The following is a 21,809-nucleotide window of genomic DNA, read 5'->3' on the forward strand; positions in this document are numbered from 1 at the left end:
GAAGCCAAAATGATGCCAGTGAATAAAGGAGGAGAACTTGGAAAAGGAAAGAAACGGGAGCCATACAAAAAATGGTTATATGAGGTAAGCGCACATTATGAAAGATCACACCAACTCTGTTCAGAGCACACTTCAATCTACAAAACTGATCTACTCACAAAGGCCAGTAACCCTAGAAGACACTCTCAGCTATGACAGTTTTACACTGAAGACCACTTTCTGATGAACATTTGCCTTGGGTTCCCTACATTTGCATGAAGCCAAATCAATACCACCGCACTCAAACTAACAGAGACACTATTTGTTCATCCTCATATCCCATGCAAATAGCTCTGCAAATGTGATGCACGCACACAAGAGACACTATATAATTCATGCTAGGATACAAGAATTGCTCTATAAGTGGAGCTTTAAAAAGTCATAAAAAGTCCTGTGCTGCATGTTACTAGTGCAGAACTGTATTAATTGGTCGCTTATTTGCATGATTCCAGAAAGAACATTTAATTGAAAAAACAGATGACATTATACAGTATACAGCACTGAAGAAAGTAAAAGGAGAACCCTTGAGGACTTCAAGCGGAGAAGATTGCGTTATCCCACAAGGTACAGTGAAAAACTATAAACTCCTTTTGATATTGCTTACATTCAGAATTTGATGCATGAATGTATATGGTTTGAAAGCTTGCCACCCATGGAAATGAAGGTCCTCATCAACCCGCATGCAGTTTTTGTCACCAAAAGTGTCATTGGTTACTGACACATAATACATTTACAATTTAATTGAACATATTTTATTTACTAAATATATAATAACGTTCTTTTCTTTTATTATACAGTAGTTCTTCATACATCACCTTCTTCAGAGCACAGTACAGCAGTACCAAATTATACTCCACCAGTAGAAAACATAGATGAAGATCCACTTGACACGGTTTGGGATAAGCTTTGCACTAGCTTAGAAGATGAAATTTATGATGCTCAACACAAAGATGATGTAAGTAATGACTCAGATTCTGCTTTTGAGCAACTTATGGATCAAGTTGGATATACCATTCAAAATGAGTATGAAGAAATTCATTTTTTTTCTGATCAAACTAATACCACAGGAGAATCATCACCTATTTTTGAAGGCTCCAACAAATGCTTAGGAGTGGTCATACTATTGCTTTGTTGCTTCATTATTCGTTTTCGCTTTAGCGATGAGGCAGCTGGTTATATGCTGAATCTCATATATTTGCTTTTACCAACTGATAACGGAATGGTCAGAACTATGTATCACTTTCACAGATATATTTAAAAAAGTGTTAAGGCCCCTACTATTACTTACTATTGTGCCACTTGCTATACACATGTTGCTAAAAACACTCAGACTTGTCCTAACCAACAATGTGTGAAAGATTTGAGTCAAAGTGACTGTGTCTTATTTCATTCAGCATAGCCTAATTGCAGAGTTACAGACTATGTTTAGGCATAAACAGTTTACAGAAAAGGTGAGGAAACATCGATTTGATCACTATATGGAGAACGAGAAACAAACAATGAAAGATGTATATGATGGGAAAATGTATTTGGATTTATACAAGAGTGGATTCCTGAAAAACCCCAACAGTCTTTCATTTGCAATGAACACAGATGGTGTTCCTGTATTTAAAAGTTAAAAAATATCTATGTGGCCAGTGTACTTGATGGTAAATGAGCTGCCTGTATCCCACAGAAAGCTGCATGAAAATATATTACTATATGGTATTTGGGTTTCCTCAAAAAAGCCAATAATGTGGTCTTTCTTAAAACCATTATATAACGAACTTGCACAACTGGAAAATGGAGTGTCATTTGAAGATCACAACAATTGCCGTTTTACTTGCCACGCTACACTTCTGACAATCACATGTGATTTACCAGCTCGCTGTCTTGTTTCAAACAGCACCCAGTTTAATGGAAAGTTTGGGTGCTGGCATTGTCTACAAGAGGGAGAAGTCACTGTTTCAGGAAAAGGGCACTGTAGAGTATTTCCTTATAAAGTTGAAAACCCAAAAGGCCCACCAAGGACACTTGATACTATTAAATCTGACATAAACAGTGCCATAACTAACATCGAGAATTGACTTTCTGATTACAGTGTAAGGGGTATCAAAGGTCCTATGTGGTTCATGTTTTTGAAACATTTTTGTGCAACCAAAGGATTTGTAATTGATTACATGCATGGTGTCAGTAGTGGCATTATGAAATTGTTGCTGACAATTTGGTTCACTAAAGAATATAAGCATCATTCATATTCTTGTTATGAAAAAGTCAAAGCAGTTAATGTCTATTTGAAACAGATAAAAGCCACACTGGATGTAAGTCGAGTTCCAATGTCTTTTGATGAACTACCATACTGGAAGGCCTCAGAGTTTCAAAACTTTCTTTTATTTTATGGAATACCTGTGTTAAAACATGTTTTAGATAAATCACGCTATTTACAATTTTGTGTACTTGTAAAAGCAATTAATAAGCTATTAAGTGACAACATTACCCAGGAAGATTTAAAAATATCAGAACAGTGTTTACTTCTATTTGTGCACCTATTTAATGATTTATATGAAAAAAGATTTTTGAAAATGAATGTTCATCAACTAGTCCATTTAGTAGACAGTGTAAGAGCAGCAGGGCCTCTGTTTACTGCTAATTGTTTTGTTTTTGAAGATCTTAATGGTTTCCTTTTACAACATGTGCATGGTACAGTAGGAATAGAAACACAGATTCTAGATGCAGTAAACATGATACAAGTAATACCTGTGTTGATGGAGAATCATTTGTCTCCCAATAGTTGAGGCAGAATTTTACCAGAGTATTATGTGTTCATATAACAGAAAACAATACTTAAAAATAGAAAATTTCATATACCGTGTTGGGTCTACATACCCCTACAGCTTAACAGAGAATGAATATATAGCAGTAACTCAGGTCACTCATATTTTAGGCTCTGATGTAGTAGCCTATAACAAAATATTTTTAGAACAAAGCAATGTTCTTGTTTACAGCTCAAATTACACTCGTATTCAGAGGAGAGACCAAAGTGTAATAAAATATGAATCAGAATCAGGAGTGTTTGCCTATGGCAGGGTGACTAGATTCATTCAGTGCAAGCAGACAGGCGTGTCTATTAATCTGGCACTCATAATTCCACTTAAGTGTGAATCCTATGACGTTAGGGAACCGGTTCATCTGGTAGTTGTAGATAACAACATCATAGCAATCAGAATATCATTGATAAAGTGTGCCTGCTTTTACATTCAGGTAGAAAATGAATCATTTGTAAGTGAAATGCCAAATAGATTTGAAATAGATTAAGTCAAAGCATTATACATAGTTTTCCTACATGCATGTCTCTTGATATACCAGATTTGATTTGAGATAATCTACAATAGCAATCTTAACCTGTGCTCTAGGGACTCCTGGGGGATCTGCGACACCTATTCAGGGGTCCACGACTGCTTATGAAACATAATAATTTTGACACAATAATAAAGGGCCTGATTAAGAGTACGGCGGTCCTAAGACCACCGTACCAGTGGTGACGGTCTGACTGCCACATCCATGCCAGTCCCACTGCTAGATGAGGATGCTGGTGGTCAGACATCACAAGACCACTGTCCCCGCCAGGATCGTGGATCCTGATGCGTTGGAGGCATTGAAAGCCACAGTCAAGCACAGGAGTGCCGATGTCGGCCCCACGTGCTGGTCACGACCTGCCTTCCCACTGGCCTTTTCAAGGCGGGACGCTGCCATCAAATGGCTGGCGGAAAGGCAGAGACAGGGCCACAGAGGGGCCCCAGCACCACCTATGTGAATGTCATGGACAGTGCAGAGGCCCCACATCAGCACAGCCAGAATGAGGTCTATATGCAATGGCAACAGTGGGCATTCCAACTGTACTGTTGGCGCAGAGAGTGCAGTGGCATTGGCCTTGGCCCTCTCTTTGAAGTTAAAGCCATCCCACTGTCTCAGCCATCGGCCCTGTGGAAACATCATAATATGGTGGTCGGGAGGCCGCCGACTTGGTTTTATCCTCCCAACCATCGTCTTGGCGGTCTGAACACCCTACTGTCAAGTTCGTAATTAGCCCCACAGTGTATGGCAAAATGTACAATTGAACATTCAAAAATGGTCTGTAAATATGCAGCACTATGAAATTGGAGGCTTTAATTTGGAATCCTAGATTGATTTGGTGGAACAGTGCAAGTGCATCTGATAGAATACAGTATGGCTAATGAGTGTCCCCAATTGAATTTAGACAAGCTTCAACCTTTCATTAAAAGTAAAATGTTCATCTCTTTATTTACATTTAAATGTGAATTAAATGAAATATTCCACCATTTGTGTATTTGTTTGATGAATGAATGTTTGCATAATTGTATGTATTCGTTTGAGGTTCAAATCATCCAATATCACAATGGCTAGATAAAGAATGTGCTGCATAATGTGCCTCTAGTTATTGTACCATATGCAGCATCCCTTTTTTGTTACGTTATTTAGTCAATCCTCTCACATAATTTCAAACTCCATTGTCACTTCATTTTAGTGATCATGGATATAATGGTCTATGTTCATCTTTTTTTAATGTTAAGCATTGCTCATTTTAACAATGGATGCTTGTTTTATCCATTTTGGAAAAAAAGAAAAAGTGGCAAAAATAAAAAATGTGTTGAAAAATAACCTGTGACTTATACATAGTTCTCTGCTCATTGTGAATAATAAAAAACAAATCATGTCATTTTGTGTTTATCTGCAATTAAATATGCAATCATCCAACGGTTTGAAGTTTTTCTAGCAAACCTGAAGCTAGAGCGGTGAGCATGCTCTTGAAGTAACCAGCAATTCATGTTAAAATCACCAGAAAAAAAAACATTTTATTGAAAACAAAATCGTACTTTTGAAGTAATCAGATACTCATTTTCAAATCATCCAAAAGTCATCAGGAACAGTCTCATCTTATAAAGTAATCGAATACTCATTTTCAAGTCATCAGGAATAATGGCACCTTCTGAAGTCATCAGATACTCATTTTCAAGTCATCTTTAAATCATCAGGAATAATGACACCTCCTGAAGTCACTGGATACTCATTTTCAAGTCATCCTCAAATCATCAGAAATAATGACACCTACTGCAGTCATTGAATACTCATTTTCTAGTCATCCTTAAATCATCAGGAATAATGACACCTTCTAAAGTCATCAGGTACTCATTTTCAAGTCATCCTCAAATCATCAGGCTGAGCTTTTAAGCTTTCCTGATGACTTCAAGAGCTTGATGATGTCTGATGATGTGAAAATGACTTCTAATGTGGTTGGATGATCATCAAATGACTCTAGGATGGCTTCTAAAGCAATTCTATTTCAGGACTGGAGGCTCAGATTATGCTGTCTCCTTCTTTACTTACTCCAAACAGCAGCCAATCATTTAACACGAAAAATATAAACTACATTTCCCAATAGGCATAAGTCCAACATCACGTGGCCCAATCACCACCCGTACCCTTTGTCCATAAGAGTCATGACCCTAAACGTCACTTCCCCTTTCTTTGCTGCTCCGCAGCAGATAGGTGACATTTTATTTACTCTCTTATATTTGTGTGTTTCGATTTATATATGTTAAGTTTAAACAACTAACTGTTACTGTTGGGTAGCGACACGATTCTGCTTGCGCTGACCCGTGCATATTTCACCTTATTTGTTTTGTTTTAACGGCTTTTACCGCTGATACTTGTCAGCCCTGTGGAGTGGGAGCGGGAGTGTTTGCACGGCCGTGAGCCGTACAGTCCCTCGTCGATTGTGGCGCTCGCACTTTGCGCGTGTGTTTCGAGCCAAACTCACCACTTTGGATGAGACGGCTCGATTCACCTGACGCGCGGAGTGTTAGCCTGCCCATTCCCTCCCTGCATTTCTAGATTTGTGCTCCCTGACGCCCAGTTTCTACAAAGGACACGGGTTGTAAAACAATAAGGCTTTGCCTAGAGTGTGTGAATACTACAGGCAGCTCCCTCCACGCTATATTTGGGCTACTGATTGCCTGTCAGGGGCTTACACTCCCCCCTGTTATACTATAGAAAACCCTTAATTTTTCCATTATGGCACAATGGAGCGAGAATGAGACAGGGTCCTACCCTGATGATTTGGGCAACCAACTAGAGGTAAACCTGGTTGAAGCCTTAGATAACAGAGTACAACAATCTGTTAATGACGCCCTGGTAAAAGCTTTGGGTCCCTTCTCAGGACAATTATTTGACTTCGCCAAATCCCAGGGTTGGCATAGCGAACATCAATCCTCCACCCAGGAGAAGAAATCTAAATCTAAATGCAAAACCAAGACCAAAAACCTAGAAGAAGTGGAAAGCACGATCTCTGGTGTTCATGCTGACGCATTTAACAAATTATTTAAAAAGCATTCCTCCGAGCATAACTATAGTAATGCTAAAGACCTAGACTCTTCTTCATCCTCCTCGGATTCCAACTCCGACTCCAGGAACTCTGACGCTTCGGATCCTCCCATTCCCAGCAAGAAACCTAGGAAAGAACCTTCCCCAGCTAAAACCCTAGATTTCGACCCCACTCAGATCATGCACCCCAGAGCTTCCAACTGCACCCCATCCCCTGAAGTAGTTCAGTACATCCACGACAATGTCAGAAGAAGTTTTGACAAGGAGGTCCGCTCACGTCTTAGGGCTGAATGCCCCAGACCTGATGTTGATGAAAAAGTGACGGACACCCCTGACATTGATCCCACCATGGTCACTTTCATGAGAATATTTGGCAAGGACCCCAAAAAAGGTTTGGACAGATCATGGCGCATTTGCCAAGACAAACTATTAGATATCACAGGCCCCTTGACAAAGATCCTAGACATGCCCTACCTTGCCAAGCAAACAAATACACCCGTGGATACTGATGTCCTGATGGGCTGGGCCCAGAGGTCACTTTGCCTACTGGGCAACGCAAACTGCACGGTGTCGTCGGAACGCCGCAAATCCATCCTTATGAGAATAGACCCCAAGCTAACAGACTTGGCATCCTCCGAAGCTGGTTATCGGACGATGGCCTCCTTTTTGGCTCATCCTTTATAAAGGATCTAGCAAAGTTCTGCACTACCTTCTCTTCCCTCGACAAAGCGCACTTATCACTTAAGAAGGTCTTCAAAAGAAACCTTTTTACCAGGGCTGGACGTTTTGGAGGGCGTACGCCCGGCCGAGGATCTTTCCAAAGCTCCCAATATTCCTACCAAAGAGGTAGAAACAACTGGTACTCCGATCAATCGGACAACACCTTCTACCCCACTTGCAACCAAGGCGGACGTCCCAGATACAGACGAGGACCCCGCAGAGGTCAGCAGGGTGCGATCCAAGACTCCAGTTATTCAGGTGAGCATTATCCCTCATTCACAAGTACGCCTTGGGGGCAGAATGGGCTTATTCCTAGAGAACTGGAAAAGAATTTCGGGAGACCCCTGGATTCTCCAGACTGTTACTGGCTTTCATCTAGAGTTTATAGGCACCCCGCTCCAATCCTCCGCTCCAACACAAATGTATTTTTCCCTAACAGATCAGATTTTTATAGACGCAGAGGTACAAGACCTCTTACACAAAGGAGCGGTAAGTTACTCTTCCCTGCACCCGTCAGGTTTCTTAAGCCCCATCTTTGTCGTAGACAAAAAGGGAGGAGGTCACCGTCTAGTACTAAATCTCAAAGAATTCAACTACTGGATTGTGTACAGACACTTCAAGATGGAGGGTATCCACTTGTTACGAGACATACTTCTAGAGGGAGATTGGATGGTGCGTCTCGACCTCAAAGACGCCTATCTGTCAGTACCCATATTTCACCCTCACAGGAGATTCCTACAATTCCTCTGGAAAGGAAACTGTCTGGAGTTCAATGCTCTCCCCTTCGGTCTCTCATCGGCCCCGTGGTGTTTCACGAAATTATTGAGGCCCGTGATGGAACGCCTGAGATCCAAGGGAGTCAAACTCATAGTCTACCTCGACAACATCCTTCTGATGGCTCAAAATCCCCAGACTCTCCTGATACATCTAGAATGGACAATCAATCTTCTGCAGGAATTAGGTTTCCTTATCAATGTGCAGAAATCATTATTGATTCCCTCCCAAGTGATAGACTTCTTGGGTTTCAGGATAGATTCCAAACTCTCCCTTCTTATTCTCCCACCTCAAAAAATTTGAGGCATCAAGAGAGAACTGAGGACGGCATTAGCCAGCCACATAGTATACCTGAGGAACATTGCCAGAATAGTAGGTCTCCTTGCCTCTTCGATTCAGGCAATCTTCCTGGCCCCTCTCCACTACCGCACCCTCCAGAGACTCAAAATCAGACATCTCCAACAGGGTCTCAGCTACTCAGAATCGATTCCCCTGACCGACGAAGTGAAAGCAGAACTTCATTGGTGGTTCCAACACATGGAGGCATGGAACAGCAGGGCAATATTCGTCTCTCACCCAGAAATTGTGATAGAGTCCAATGCCAGCCGTTGGGGATGGGGAGCCCGATGCAGCTCGATAGTAACTGGGGGTCGTTGGTCGACCTGGGAACAGACCCTTCATATCAATTGCCTGGAGCTTCTAGCAGGCTCCTTTGCTATCAAGAGTCTTTCTCCTCAAAGGACGGACTGCTGCATTCTGCTTCGAATGGACAACATCTCTGCAGTGCGGTATGTCAACAAGCTGGGGGGCACAAAATCCAGAATATTGGCCGAAATTGCCAAGGAATTCTGGCACTATTGCCTCAGCCATCGCCTGACTATCATGGCGGAATATCTCCAAGGGGACCAGAATACAATAGCAGATTGGAACTCCAGATACCTGACAGACTTTAGCGACTGGAAACTAGACCTGATAATCATCCAACAGATTTCCAAATTTTGGGGCACGTGCGAAGTGGATTTATTCGCATCTCGTCTCAATACTCAGATACCAGCCTTCTTCAGCTGGCGTCCAGACCCTCTAGCCTTAGCGACCGATGCCTTTCTCCAGGATTGGTCGAAGTTTCGGGGATATGCCTTTCCTCCATTCCTAATGATCCCCAGAGTACTGTCTCAGATAAGACGTCAGAAAGTGGAGATCATATTAGTGACCCCTTGTGGAGAGCGCAATCCTGGTTCCCGCTTGCCCTTCAGTTAACTTGCGCCCTACCTCTTCTTATTCCTCCTCGCCTGAATCTCCTTTTGAACCCGGAGAACAATCAACATCCAATGATTGTTTCACTGAAACTAACATTGATGGCTTGAAAGGTTTCAGGGCAAGATGGAATTCCCCAGGAATTTCGCAGCAAGCTGCGACTTTCATCAAGCAAGCCTGGGCAACAGGTACCCATAAGAGATATACATCTGCATGGCAAAGATGGAATAGTTGGTGTGATAGACGGGATCTCAATCCCGTGGAATCTAACATTGAAATGATTGTCAATTTCCTAGCTGAACTAGCCGGCACTGGCCTAGCTTATAGAACAGTCAACAACTTTAGATCGGCCATTTCAGCTGGCCATAATTAACTGGATGGGAAACCGGTAGGTGAGCATCCGCTTGTATGTAAATTACTTAGGGGTATCCGCTTATCCAATCCTCCTCACCCTAAATACTCTGTTTTGTGGGATGTTAACATTGTATTGAGGTTCTTGGAAGCCTGGCCAGACAATGGCTCTTTATCCCGTAAACAGATTTCAGCCAAATTGACAATGCTATTATGCCTCATCTCCTGTAAACGTGTATCAGACGTCAAAGCCTTGGACTTAACAGGAAGAGTGTACACCCCAGAAGGGGTTACTTTCAACATTTCCAAACAGACAAAGACTAATTGCAGGTCGGTATCGTACCCAGTATTTTCAGACAACCCAAAACTTTGTGTGGTCCAATGCTTAAGACAATATGAAATGGTTACAGAAACTCTTAGACAAGATACCTCTGGACTGCTACTTATAGCTCTACAAAAACCTTTTAAACCAGTCTTGTCTGCTACCTTGTCTCGATGGGTTAAATGGTTAATGAATGAAGCAGGCATAGACATTAACATATTTGGAGCTCATTCAGTAAGAGGCGCAATGGCGTCCAAGATTTATGCTCTAGGTTCTCGCCTAGAGGACATTAGGAAAGTGGCGGACTGGTCATCTAAATCCACTTTTAGAAAATTCTATCAAAAACCTGTTCTAGACGTTGCTTCTGTGGTTATTAATCAGCTTTAAACAAGCATAATCTGAGCCTCCGGTCCTGAAATAGAATTTAAAAAAATCTAGTTTACGCGTCAAGAATTTTCAATTCTATTAAGGACACGGAGGCGAGGATTATCCCTCCCTAAGAAACAATGTGGTTAACATCAAATGATTGCAATTATGTTTTGATTGTATAATTGACATTATTTCTACCCACCCAGAATTGTTACTGTCATTAAAAAAGTATTTTTTCCCTACACTACTACGGGATATTACCATACATATATTGTTTTCCTTAGGTTCTGATCAGAAGAATCCTTGAGGTCGCATCTTCGCTATTCTGAGGACGTTGTTCATGGACCTGTTCTTCAGTCCAATCAAGAAGTTTGGTTCCCAGAGGACTTCGGTTCACACAAAGTTTACAGTTTGAAAGTTCTGTTTTTTTTACTGTTGTGAAGAGACTTATCAAAAGAAAGAGGAAGTGATGTTTAGGATCATGTCTCTTATGGACAAAGGGTAGGGGTGGTGATTGGGCCATGTGATGTTGGACTTATGCCTATTGGGAAATGTAGTTTATATTTTTCGTGTTAAATGATTGGCTGCTGTTTGGAGTAAGTAAAGAAGGAGACAGCATAATCCTCGCCTCCATGTCCTTAATAGAATTGAAAATTCTTGAGGCCTGAACTAGAAAAAAACTTATCCTGTTTGACCTGGGCCATGTTATTGTTCTTTCCCTTTGATTCCTCCATTCCCAGTTCAGGAGATCCTATAATATGTTTTTCTATTTACAGTAGTTTCCTTAAAGACTACGGACGGCAACACAGAAACTGACTAGCAAAATACATTTTCGGTAATTCACCTTTCGAAATGTATTTCCGCGCACGTGGTCAGAGACAAATAATCACAATCCTGCGAGCAGCGTTTCAATTGCTGTGAGCAGCGTTCAGCGGAAACAGAATATCATGACGCCGAGTCTCTCACAGAGGTTGGCTCCACAAAAAGTGCATCATAAGTAATCGGATTCCTGCTGACGAGTATTGAAAAAGTAAATAAAAACAAGCAGAACCATAGCCCGTATGTACTTCTGGAGAACAACTACCCACAACAACCAATCAGCTACGTTACCTAAGGCCCAGCCAATGAGAGAGCACAAAGGTCGGCGCTGTGCTAGTGCGAGACACAGTTATCAAAGCGACCAATCAGGCAACCTTTGTAATGTCCAGCCAATGGGTAGCCACGAGGGCGGGACCCACGTCTGTTAACGATTCCTGTTTTCGAGGCGGCAATCTTCAGCTATCAGTGAGTGGCAGGCGATCCAAAGACGAGCGGAGGAAACTGATATCAGTGGGTAAGGAGAAATACGGCTGAGGGGGTTGTTGGCTCAGCGCGGTCGTTGTGGAATGCAAAACTTAAATACATTGGGAGGCCGGTGCTTTTCTTCATCTCATCACAAGGAGGCTCCTTTAGTGTTCGGATCATGTTCAAATCGTATTGAGTAAAGCTATGCACTTACACTTGAACCATTGGGTAACTTGTGGCTCAGTCTTTGTCCCTTGCTCTTTAATAATGAAAGGTCATGTGGGTCGTGCACTCTGCATGCTTCGAAAAATCATAAAAAGGTTACTAGTTCTGCAGGATGACATAAACTGCAATGTACTTGACCCGGAAACGGGGCTCAAATTGGGTGATCCTGGGCAAATATTTTATTTCTTTGCCACCAGGGCAGGAGTGTTTCTCAGTTTATTTAAACACTCACTTTTAATAAGTATATTACTAAAGCGTGATGTGGTAGTCCACTGTCACTTACAGGCAGTACATTTCTAAGAAATGTCCAAAAACCTTACCACTAACCTTCAGCTTTACTGCTTAAACTATACAGTGTATTAACAATAATACATGAGAATTGGATTTCAGGAAACATATTTATCATTTGCACAACACCAAATAAAGTGTTTTTATTTTTTCAACCTATTAAAATATTTTGTTGATCACACAGTACAAAAAAAGGTCTTTCACAGCTACTGAAATATATTTTTAAATGTTTGTAAAGTTGACTTAAGTTTTTCGTAACACACATTTATATAACTAATACCAACAGCCTTTCATTTCACAGAGGTCAGACAGTTCACCTTACAAAATCCTGGAACTGTGCAGTCACAAGGACATGCAATTGCATTGCAAGAAGACAAACTGACTTTTGTCCTGTGCCTGGGACCACAGAGCAAATTTGACAAGAATAAGATTTAAAGGCATCTTATTTGCTAATTCAGTTTCTGACTGAACAGAACACCTGTTCTTTGTCAACTCAGTGGGCGAGTAGGTTCTAAACTTAGCTCGACCTGATCAAGTATGACCGCCATAGCGAGTGGTCGAGTACATTTTTCGAGCCCTGACTCTTTCTAGCTGCATTGGGTAGACATTTGGAGCTTGAATGCTACACCATACAATCTTCAGCTGATTTGGAATGGTCCATTTCCATATTACTTTTAATTCCCCCTTAAACTGACACCGTGGTTGAGCCCAGGTGACATGACCCAATCCTGATTGTAAATTGCAAAGAATTGTAGATAGTACATGAGTATGGCGGGCTTATCCATTTGTTAAATGTATGCCTTAAATTTCAGTGGCAAATCTAGATCTCCTTTACACACACTTTCTCTTCTAACACCTCCCCTCATAGTTCCCTATCCAACTCCTGCTCACAGCCTGACCCCTCTGCTTACTGCCCTGCTGTTCACAATCTTTCTTTGCCCCATGCCATACCCTCTCCTATTACAGCTCTACATAGACAACCGCAGAAATAACCCCTACTATAAATGCAGCACTTCTGTCATTGCCATGTTTATTTCTGACTTGAAGTAAATCGTTCCTTGGAAACAAAGACACTTATAAAGAAATAATGTCATAGAGTCCAATTCAAGCATGCTATATTTTAAAGCACAGTTGACCCATTCTGCAAGAGAGCAAATCTGTCGCCCCCATCAGCGCTTATACTACAGGACATCTATTAACTGTTGGAGGCACAAGCTTCCCACACTGAAGCTTCGCTAGTAATACATCCTATTCAGGGTAACGTTTACTAGAATTTATTTTTAAAACTTAATTTGGCCAAGGAAAGAAAAAAATTACTGCAGACTGCCTATTTTGATTGATGTTCCAACAATCTGATGAAAGGAGTGCTGTGAGTGAGTGTGATATGGTAGCCACCATTAAAGACATAGGCCCTCATTATGAACACGGTGGTGTTAACCACCGTCTTCATGCTGGTGGTCATTTAACTGACCGCCAGCCCCCCTGGGACCCTGCCGACCATATAATGTACATTCTGCTGGGACAGCAGGCAGAAACATTGTTTCTGCTCACCGGCCCAGCAGAATGCATGGCCGTGACATTGCCGGCGGCTCCACATGGAGCCGCCGTCAATGCCTCTGTGCAGCGGGTGCAGCTGCACCCGTTGTGCCCGTAAATCGGGCAGTGACCTGCGCAATGGGGCACTGCACAGGGCCCCTGCACTGCCCATGCCAAGTGCATGGGCAGTGCAGTGGCCCCGGGGCACCCCTTCCGCCAGCCTTTCTGTGGGGAAAGGCTGGAGGCAGTAGGGATCATTATCTGACAGAGCAGCAGCACTGCCCGTCGGATAATGATTCCCTCCACCGTCAGGCTGCCATGCAGGTGGCGGTCTTTTCACCCACCGCCAGCATGGCAGGCTGAACCGCCGGGGATCATAATGACCCCCATAGTGTCGCTGGAGTTTGTTGGTATCTCAGTAGAACACTGGAAGGAAAATGAGAGGAAGGACACAGTGTGGTGAGCTGCCAAGAGGTATATGTTGGAGGGGTGGCCCAAACACAAGGAAATTATGCCGGAATGTTTACCCATGTTCATGTTGGACGAGGAATTGGAAATTGAAGGAGTTTGTTGTTTAAGAGTGGAAAGTGTATTCCTCCGTGTGATGAACAAGAGACAATTCTCAAGTTGGCTTATAAGGATCATCCAAGAATGTCAGCTATGAAACGACTGGTACCTAACTATTTTTGGTGGCTTGGCATGGACAGGATGATTGATAGGACAGCGAGGGAGTGTGGAGTGTGTGCTAATAGTGAGAAAATGCTGAGTTTTAGCACTGCTAAAACCAGTGGAGTGGCCAGAGTTTCCATGGCAAAAGATTGCATTTGATATGTAGGGTCCATTTAATTTCCTTCCTATGGATGAATATTTTGCATTAGTTCTTATTGATTACCATTCTAAATAGCCAGAGGTGAACTTGGTGCCTCAAACCTCAACTGGAACTGTTATTGAATTCTTGAAAGAAGTGTTTGCCAGGGAAGGGTGCCCATCTGTGGCAGTGATTGACAATAGGGTACAACTGAAATCTTTTCTTAAACATTGTGAGATCAAGCATGCTATCTCTGCACTCTATGACCACATGAGAATGGTCAAGTTAAAAGGTGTAATTTTATATTAAAATATTACATTACAGAAGCACACAAATGTGGTGGGGGTATGGATTAATTCTCTCAGATAAAAATTGTGGATGTACCATATAACCCCGCACACCATGATTGAAGTCAGCCCAATCAAGTTGTTTAAAAGCAGACAAACTGTCAAGTTTTTGCCCTTGGTGGTTCAAAGTAAAGTGGAAAAGAAGTGTGATTTGGAAGAAGTGGAGAAGAAAGTAAAGTAAAACAAAGGAATGGTAGGCTAAATGGAATTTGAAGGAACTTGAGATCAAAGTGGGCGATTGAGTCAGAATTCTTAAACCTGGGTGGGGAAGAAAGGGTGCATCGAAGTTTTGGTAAGGCCATGAAAGTTGTCAGTCAGATTTTTTCTAATCCGTTTTGTAGGTCATAGAGATACATTTTGGATTTTACTTATTCAGGGAATTTAAGCCCTAAAGTTACACTTCGTTACGGCAGCAAAGTGTAAGATAGACAATTTGATGCTAATAAGAACATCTCCCATTCGTTTTATAGGCACCCATAAGAAGAAAATATTTTTCTTCAAATCTTGGATTGATGTAAGTTTACAATAAGATATTAACAATAATTAGACCTTCAGATATATTTTTATTCCGTTGATTTCGCTATAAATATTCATCCCCAAGGAGGTTAGCGTTTGCTTAAAGGAAAACAATACTTGCTGCCACTGCCTGAGAAAATTTCTCAGCAATGGTAAAATATAGGACTTAATAGGCCTGATTAATTATTAAATTTTTCCCTTTTCCTCTTAATAGGAAAATGATAAACATTGCTGATAACCTCACATAAGAAATATACTAGGATTATTGCATTAGATGACCTTGAACAATATAGGTGAGTGGTCCATTGCCCCTCATATTTTATAAAGTCAAACAAATTAAAATGATCTTGGCAGGATTATAATATAATTCCCCTTGTCTCTAGGTGCTACTAATTCAGAGGAATCCCCAGTCCTGATGAGGACCCATTTCTGATTTATGTCTTAATAAGGGTCGAAACATCGACAAAAATGATCAATGTGGATTACTGTATAAATTAATAAAGTGACTTTAAGATTCCTGGATTGAAGGAATCCTCTTGAAGTTCACTATTTGTCTTTTAACCACATTTTGTATATATTGTACATAACACTTTTTTATCGCAATATTCACTTTCACTGTGTTGTTATTTTAGAGCACCTAGAAATTATTTTCAATTTTATCTGTAATAATATAAGAGGTCATATGGGATGTTGTTATAAAGAAATAAAATGCACATCAACTTTAAATACAATATTGAAAAGAATCATAATTTGTTTACCGTGGGAGTCTAGGTTTATACTTCCCCCTTCTTGGCCAAAATTTGTACTTACTAGTATTTATCTACCCAGGTCTAAGGATTATTTGGTTATACCTCTTTTTTCCTATATAACTGTTATCTGGGTAGCCTGATGTGATCAGTGCTTCACAGCCCTCACAGGCTGTATAAACTTCTCCATCCTGCTTTTGGTGTCGTGGCTCGTTGCTGTAGGAGGCTGGACTGGCTTGTAGTGAGTACCAAGGGGTACTTACACCTTGCACCAGGCCCAGTTATCCCTTATTAGTGTATAGGGTGTCTAGCAGCTTAGGCTGATAGATAATGGTAGCTTAGCAGAGCAGCTTAGGCTGAACTAGGAGACGTGTGAAGCTACTACAGTACCACCTAGTGTCATATGCACAATATCATAAGAAAACACAATACACAGTTATACTAAAAATAAAGGTACTTTATTTTTATGACAATATGCCAAAGTATCTTAGAGTGTACCCTCAGTGAGAGGATAGGAAATATACACAAGATATATATACACAATAGCAAAAATATGCAGTATAGTCGTAGAAAACAGTGCAAACAATGTATAGTTACAATAGGATGCAATGGGGACACATAGGGATAGGGGCAACACAAACCATATACTCCAAAAGTGGAATGCGAACCATGAATGGACCCCAAACCTATGTGACCTTGTAGAGGGTTGCTGGGACTATTAGAAAATAGTGAGAGTTAGAAAAATAACCCTCCCCAAGACCCTGAAAAGTGAGTGCAAAGTGCACTAAAGTTCCCCTAAGGATAAAGAAGTCGTGTTAGAGGAATAATGCAGGAAAGACACAAACCAACAATGCAACAACGATGGATTTCCAATCTAGGGTACCTGTGGAACAAGGGGACCAAGTCCAAAAGTCACAAGCAAGTCGGAGATGGGCAGATGCCCAGGAAATGCCAGCTGTGGGTGCAAAGAAGCTTCTACTGGACAGAAGAAGCTGAGGTTTCTGCAGGAACGAAAAGGGCTAGAGACTTCCCCTTTGGTGGACGGATCCCTCTCGCCGTGGAGAGTCGTGCAGAAGTGTTTTCCCGCCGAAAGAACGCCAACAAGCCTTGCTAGCTGCAAATCGTGCGGTTAGCGTTTTTGGATGCTGCTGTGGCCCAGGAGGGACCAGGAGGTCGCAAATTGGACCAGGAGGTAGAGGGGACGTCGAGCAAGACAAGGAGCCCTCTTAGCAGCAGGTAGCACCCGGAGAAGTGCCAGAAACAGGCACTACGAGGATGCGTGAAACGGTGCTCACCCGAAGTTACACAAAGGAGTCCCACGTCGCCGGAGAACAACTTAGGAGGTCGTGCAATGCAGGTTAGAGTGCCGTGGACCCAGGCTGGACTGTGCACAAAGGATTTCTGCCGGAAGTGCACGGAGGCCGGAGTAGCTGCAAAAGTCGCGGTTCCCAGCAATGCAGTCTAGCGAGGTGAGGCAAGGACTTACTTCCACCAAACTTGGACTGAAGAGTCACTGGACTGTGGGGGTCACTTGGACAGAGTTGCTGGATTCGAGGGACCTCGCTCGTCGTGCTGAGAGGAGACCCAAGGGACTGGTAATGCAGCTTTTTGGTGCCTGCGGTTGCAGGGGGAAGATTCCGTCGACCCACGGGAGATTTCTTCGGAGCTTCTAGTGCAGAGAGGAGGCAGACTACCCCCACAGCATGCACCACCAGGAAAACAGTCGAGAAGGCGGCAGGATCAGCGTTACAGAGTTGCAGTAGTCGTCTTTGCTACTATGTTGCAGGTTTGCAGGCTTCCAGCGCGGTCAGCAGTCGATTCCTTGGCAGAAGGTGAAGAGAGAGAGATGCAGAGGAACTCGGATGAGCTCTTGCATTCGTTATCTAAAGTTTCCCCAGAAACAGAGACCCTAAATAGCCAGAAAAGAGGGTTTGGCGACCTAGGAGAGAGGATAGGCTACTAACACCTGAAGGAGCCTATCAGAAGGAGTCTCTGATGTCACCTGGTGGCACTGGCCACTCAGAGCAGTCCAGTGTGCCAGCAGCACCTCTGTTTCCAAGATGGCAGAGGTCTGGAGCACACTGGAGGAGCTCTGGACACCTCCCAGGGGAGGTGCAGGTCAGGGGAGTGGTCACTCCCCTTTCCTTTGTCCAGTTTCGCGCCAGAGCAGGGCTAAGGGGTCCCCTGAACCGGTGTAGACTGGCTTATGCAGAATTGGGCACATCTGTGCCCAAGAAAGCATTTCCAGAGGCTGGGGGAGGCTACTCCTCCCCTGCCTTCACACCATTTTCCAAAGGGAGAGGGTGTAACACCCTCTCTCAGAGGAAGTCCTTTGTTCTGCCATCCTGGGCCATCCTGGGCCAGGCCTGGCTGGACCCCAGGAGGGCAGCTGCCTGTCTGAGGGGTTGGCAGCAGCAGCAGCTGCAGTGAAACCCCAGGAAGGGCAGTTTGGCAGTACCAGGGTCTGTGCTACAGACCACTGGGATCATGGGATTGTGCCAACTATGCCAGGAATGCATAGAGGGGGCAATTCCATGATCATAGACATGTTACATGGCCATATTCGGAGTTACCATTGTGAAGCTACATATAGGTAGTGACCTATATGTAGTGCACGCGTGTAATGGTGTCCCCGCACTCACAAAGTCCGGGGAATTGGCCCTGAACAATGTGGGTGCCAGGGTGCCCTCACACTAAGTAACTTTGCACCTAACCTTTACCAGGTAAAGGTTAGACATATAGGTGACTTATAAGTTACTTAAGTGCAGTGTAAAATGGCTGTGAAATAACGTGGACGTTATTTCACTCAGGCTGCAGTGGGAGGCCTGTGTAAGAATTGTCAGAGCTCCCTGTGGGTGGCAAAAGAAATGCTGCAGCCCATAGGGATCTCCTGGAACCCCAATACCCTGGGTACATCTGTACCATATACTAGGGAATTATAAGGGTGTTCCAGTAAGCCAATGTAAATTGGTAAAATTGGTCACTAGCCTGTTAGTGACAATTTGAAAGAAATGAGAGAGCATAACCACTAAGGTTCTGGTTAGCAGAGCCTCAGTGAGACAGTTAGGCACCACACAGGGAACACATACATATAGGCCACAAACTTATGAGCACTGGGGTCCTGACTAGCAGGGTCCCAGTGACACATAACAAACATGCTGAAAACATAGGGTTTTCACTATGAGCACTGGGCCCTGGCTAGCAGGATCCCAGTGAGACAGTGAAAACACCCTGACATACACTCACAAACAGGCCAAAAGTGGGGGTAACAAGGCTAGAAAGAGGCTACTTTCTCACAGTTGCTCTCTAGGCATCCAAAAGATCTACATATATGTAGGGAAGCAGTGATTAAAAAATGCACTAAACTCTGATGCACTTGCAAATAAAGGGAAAACATGTAAACTTTGGCCCTTTGGGAAACAAAGCCACACTGGAAATCAGAAGCCCTCAAATGGAGCTGAGCAAACAGTGTTAAAACAGCATGGCCAGTTGCAAAGGAAGGAAAACGTGCATCGTTTTGAAAAGAAGTTGCATACATGTAATTTAAATACATACAGAAAGGCAACTAAGAAATTAAATGACAAAGGAAACTGAAATGGACCCACAATGGAAAAGTTCAGTTTTTTTCTTCCAAATGAGATTGGATGGATGCTGACAAAGGACAAAAAGGGCAAGATGAGCCACCTGCAGAGAAAGGGAAACCTAAAATCGTTCAAAACAAATGTGTAGATGTATACTTTGAATATAGGGGCTCATAAGCGTGGCTTTTTGCACTTGGGAAGGGTGGAATGAAATCGGAGCAGCCAACAGTGCATAAAGGATGAGTAAGGAAAATCCAAAAGCTGATCCAAACCGCCCCAACAAACCCCCTCCAAACAAAGAAATAAAAAAAACAATCATAATAGGGATGCCTTTTGGCCATGTGTTATAACTCCTATGTACACCCCCCCAAAGAGTGTATTTATTTGTAAAACACACATTAACATATAAATACAAATAAAAAAAATACACAGGTACACGGAATTCCTCAGCAAAACCATGTGTTGCAATTGGGGTACTCCAATGAAATGCGCACCATCTCGAAACTTGCAAGGATTGTCTGGAATAGACATGATGCAAACTGTATGTGCCCCCCACCATGTTCCTCCTACCAATTGCAAGTCACAAATCTGTGTGGAGATTTCAAGGTTCTGCGCTTTATCACATGTATTATTCATCTCCCCAGAAGTGTACAGAAAACAAGACTTACCTGCACTGTACAGCAGATCACCCAATGCCTCTGAGACGCTACAAAATAACAATATAGAGATAGGCCCTACACATACATTTAAAAAAAAAAAAAATACACGCCCCTTAGGGCCTGCCACCCTTGCCCAGTGGTGGTAGGCCCCAACATGCGAAAAAAAATACATGCCGCCATGACCCTGCTACCCTTGCCTTGTGGGTAGCAGGCCCTAAACATAAAAATAAAAACATATATGCCCCTCAGGGCTGTGCTGCACATTCCCACTGGGCAGGGGGCCCTAACATAAAAAAATAAAATACATGCCTCCAGGGCCGCCTCCTGAGTCCTGTGGGCAGCAGGCCCTAAATTAGCAAGATACAAAGCCCCCCCCCCCCTCTAGCCCACGAGGTAGGGGGTGAATGCAATTACATATTGTAGTGCCCGCGGCGCACATGGCACGGACAGCGGGACTGGGGGTATTTCTGTTTTTTAAAGTGCAAGCTGCCTGCTGAACATGCAGTGGGTGGCTGGTAGCATACATAAAAAAAAAAAAAAGAAATGCCTCCAGGTCCGCCGCCTGTGTCCTATGGGTGGCGGGCCCTAAATTTGCAAGATCCCCCAACTCCCGGGGAGGAGGGCATTTACATATTGTATGTCCTGCCACGCAAAGGGCATGGGCGACGGGCCCGGGGGCATTTCTTTTCTTTCTTTTTTTTTTTTAAGTGCACGCTGCCAAACGGGCATGCAGTGGGCGACTGGCAGCATACATTTTAAAAAGAATAAAATGCCCACAAGCTCGCCCGTGTCCTGTGGGCCCTAAATTAGCAAGATGCCCCTCCGGCCCACGAGAGTGGGGGCATTGACATAGTAGGGCCCGCGCGCACATGACACGGGCAGTGGGCCATGAGGGCATTTCTTCTTTTTTTAAAAGTGCAAGCTGCCAATGAAATGCCTCCAGGCCTCTGCCGCCCATGTCCAGTGCGCGGCGGGCCCAAACACAACGGATCAGGCTACCTACCTGTGGTCTTTGTTGTCCGCTTGCCCGTCCTCCTCTGTCATTCTGAATGAACAGCAGGCAGGTGAGGAGAAGATATACACCACCTGGCCTCCCCTTGCTGCAAGGCTCGCCACTGGACCAATACAAGGAGGGGTGCATTCCTTTCAAATTTCGTTGGCACTTATGTAAAAAATTCGCATACGTTTTTCAAAACTGTGATTTTTGCATTTTTTTTGCAAATTGCGAAATCCTGGAGGGTCTGCAAAGTGTTCACCAGTAGTGTGGTGACTCAAGATGTAAAGGTGTGGAATATGAAGAGGGTGGCCAATTATACTGAGCCGTTGTCTGTGAGGGATAAGGATGGAGAAGAAAACAAAGACGGTACATTTGTAGTTAGAATCAATAAGAAAGATCACCAGGGTGTTCAGTCAGAGGTGGACAATGAGAGTTTGGTAATTCAGAATAATCAGAGAAGTCAAGTCGTGAGCAATGAAACAAGCGTAGATACTGTAGCCTCAAGAGTCAAAGGTGCAAGCAGGCTCAGGCAGCCGCCTGTCAAGTTTGATCATTTTTTTAAATAAGGTCTATGATTCTTTTTTTATGTTAAAGGTTTTGCATATGTTCTCT

General features: G+C 43.1%; 1 protein-coding gene across 3 annotated transcripts in view; it reads left to right on the plus strand.

The window, feature by feature from the left end:
- Window positions 1–11,219: 11,219 nt before the first annotated feature.
- The window catches only part of TYSND1 (trypsin like peroxisomal matrix peptidase 1), a 277,196-nt gene continuing 266,606 nt past the window's right edge, over window positions 11,220–21,809 (plus strand). The window contains exon 1 of one of the 3 annotated variants that reach the window (XM_069240381.1): window positions 11,220–11,543. The gene's annotated coding sequence lies outside the window, so the exon portion shown is untranslated. The remainder of the gene's footprint in view (window positions 11,544–21,809) is intronic. The other 2 variants (XM_069240379.1, XM_069240380.1) reach the window with 2 other exon arrangements.

The sequence above is a fragment of the Pleurodeles waltl genome, chromosome 6, assembly GCF_031143425.1.
Source record: "Pleurodeles waltl isolate 20211129_DDA chromosome 6, aPleWal1.hap1.20221129, whole genome shotgun sequence".
NCBI classification, from domain to species: domain Eukaryota; kingdom Metazoa; phylum Chordata; class Amphibia; order Caudata; family Salamandridae; genus Pleurodeles; species Pleurodeles waltl.